This window comes from Nannospalax galili, unplaced genomic scaffold (assembly GCF_000622305.1).
Source record: "Nannospalax galili isolate Female #2095 unplaced genomic scaffold, S.galili_v1.0 scaffold461, whole genome shotgun sequence".
Lineage (NCBI taxonomy): Eukaryota > Metazoa > Chordata > Mammalia > Rodentia > Spalacidae > Nannospalax > Nannospalax galili.
In genome coordinates this window covers 4,276,796-4,280,144 of record NW_008349975.1, presented here as the reverse complement: position 1 = coordinate 4,280,144, position 3,349 = coordinate 4,276,796, and positions in this window count along the sequence as shown.

Genomic DNA, 3,349 nt, shown 5'->3' with positions numbered 1-3,349 from the left:
TCCACGGCAGCCATAACACCCACTCTTCTGTAAAAAAAAAAAAAAAAAAAGAACTAATGGAAACCATTATTCCTCCAAAGTTGACCCAAAGTTGACTCCATGTTGGCAAATCCCTTGGTCTTTGATTTCTTATTCCTATTGCCCCCCCTTAAACTTCAGTGTGTGTGTGCGTGTGTGGGGGATGTGGGTGTGGGTGTGGGTGTGTGTCTGTTGTGTATTTTATGTAACCTGCTTCAAGTTATTTCTGGAAAGATGTGTTAAAAATTGCCTCTCTTTGGAATGAAATAAAATGGAAAAAATTAGTGACAAAGGTAATAAGAAATAAATAAATGCTTCAATTAATTCAAACTTTAAAAGTGATAGAAAAGATACACACAGAAATACATCATATACAAGGTTCACAGTACAAGGAATAAGACAGGTTCAAGTATTTAGATAATCACAATATCCACCAATTAAAATAATTTGTCAAACTAGATTTTCAAACTATAGCTTTATGATATTAAAAAAATAGATAAAACCTATAGACAAGGAAAGGATGAGAGCAAAAATGATGAAAACTGTGAGTTATAATGCCAAAATATCTTGCCCAGAAAAATACCACTCTTTCTTGTTGTAATTTTCAATTTTCAGTAACTTTTTTTTTTTTTCCTTTTTTTGAGACAAGGTCTCATGTAACACTCACTATGTAGCCAGGAATAATCTTGAATTTCTGATCTTCTAGAATCTACCTCTCAAGTACCAGGATTACAGGTGTGTCCCACCACACCCTGTTTTTATATGCAGCTACAGATCAAAGCCTAAGCTTCATGCTCACGCTAGGCAAGCACTCTACTAACTTAGCTACATTCCCAGCCTCCATGACTCTTTTAAATTTACTTGTCTTAAGTAGATTTTAAGCTTGAGAAGATTTTTTTGACAATGTTCACAAAACGTGGTGCACACCTGTAATCCCAGCACTCAGTATGCAGATAGCTAATGCCAAAAGTTTGAAGCAAGCTCAGGCGCCTAGGAAGGGTCTGTGACAAAAAGAACAAAACAAAACAAGAGCAAGTGGTAAGACAAATGCATCACTATTAGCCTAACTGAAAGATTTACAATATTTTTTGTGAAACTAGTTTGTAATCCTAGTCTCAGTTTATGTGGTTGCACATTGCACCTCCCTACATTAATATCCTCAAAGTTTTTAACAACTTCTATGTGAGGCAAGCCTAAACAAGGTGACAAGTATTTTTCCTTGTTTTACAGTACACGTATTTAATTTTAATTATGCATATATATGTGTAATTTAAAAATAAATACATGTGTGGATATGAAAACCATATATTTGAGAGAGAGAGAGAGAGAGAGAGAGAGAGAGAGAGAGAGAGAGAGAGAGAGAGAGAGAGGGAGACAGAGAGCTGTCTTCATTGTATGGACAAAACTGTCTTGTTTCCACCAGCAAGTACCACCAGAGGTCACCAAAGGACCAGTAGTTAGCAAAGAGGCGTCCTTGAAACAACTGCAATGACTATTCATAGTATTTTCCAAACCTTTTCACAGTATACCTGACTTGCATAAATTTTTTTCATTTCATGAAAGTAAATCAAATGCAACTGTATAATGTCTGGGAACTTTAAATAAGTAAATTTTGCAACAAGGAAATTAGGAAAACTACATCGTTGAAAAAATACTTCACTCTGGTGGATTTACACTGTATTAAATATAATTAAATATAACCTTCTTCTTAAAACCTTAATCACCCACCCTACCTATCCCTAACATGTCCCAAGAATTGCCTCTAGAGCCTGGCATGGTGGCTCACACCTTTAATGCCAGTATTCGGAAGGCACAGTCAAGAGATCATTGTCTACACAGTGAATTCCAGGCCAGCTAGGATTACAGAGATACCTTGTCAGAGAAAATGATTCTAGATCTGGCTTTTACTAAGCTCTTGCCCAGGATTTCTTTTTTCTGATATTTCTGTGGCATCTTCACATATCTCTTATGAAAAAAGCTTCTGATAAAAACATTTCTAAACACCATCACAAATTAATAGTTTTTAAAAAATTATTACATCTTATTGTATGCATGTGTGCATACAGAGGAAGAATAGAAGAAAACTTGCAGAAGTTAGCTCTTTCCTTCCACCATGCAGGTCCTGGGGAATTGAACTCAGATTGTCAGGCTTGGCAGCAAGTGCATTTCCCAACTGAGATACCTCGTTGACTCTACCTCTTCCTTTAAAATAGTAGCTACAGGGGTGGGAGATGTGACTGGTGGCTAAGAGCACTGGCTACTCTTCCAGAGGACCAGATTCAGTCCCATCAGCCTTCCTCTCCTTAAAATGGGAATGATAGGTCTTGGCACCCCAGACACCTAGGGAACCACGACTGCTTCCTAATCCCTTGCATCCAGACCAACTCAGTTCCATCTAAGGTCCCCAGGAGCACTGCTTCTGGGCCTGGCCCCGCCCTCACCTCCCTTTGCTCCCCTGGACCTGCACTACCAGCAGGACTCTCTCCCACCTGCAGGCCTCTCTCTCCAGGGTAAGTTGATCATGCCCTCTGCGCCTTGAATCCCCCAACCTCATTCACCCTCCCATCTCCCCAGCTGGTCTCTCCTCCTAGCCTGGGTCCTGTGCCATTCCTTGTCTTGGCACCCCAGACACCTGGGGAACCACCATTGCTTCCTGATCCTTTGCATCCAGACCAACTCAGTTCCTTCTGGGATCCCCAGGAGCACTCTGAGCCTGGCCCCACCCTCCCCTCTACTTCCCTGGGCGTGCACCACCCACCAGCCTCTTTCCTGGATGACTGGGCTGACCTTCCCTCTTCCTTATCCTTTGCATCCAGACCAACCCAGCTCCTCAGTGCAGTCCCCAGGAGCCCGTGGGGCCACTTCCTGGCCCCATCTTCCTTTGTATCTCTGGGTGGCACAGCCACCAGCTTCCCTAAACCAGCATTCTTCCTGAACCAGGCTCTCAGGCCAGACCAACCCCCAAATTCCTGAGGCCAAAATCTTTCCTGGAGGGATCCAGACCTTAGGAGAAAGCCTGAGAGCATCTGATCCACTTCTGACTTGGGTCTCTGAGGGAACTCCTGAAGACAAAAGCAATCTGGCTACTCCAATATAAAATCAAAAGAGAGAATTGGAAGCTTAGAGGAACGAGATTTTCATGCCAAAAAACTAAACCACAAAGACACATAAAGTTCACAAACAGAAGTAGACCTAAACTTGAAGGCTTGAGTCTCAGACAAGAATCAGAAACTATGGAAGAAATTCACATGTCAAAATCACATAGAAAAAATAATAACATGAAAAACCAAAATAACATATCCCCACCAAATACCAGTAGTCCTCTAGAGAA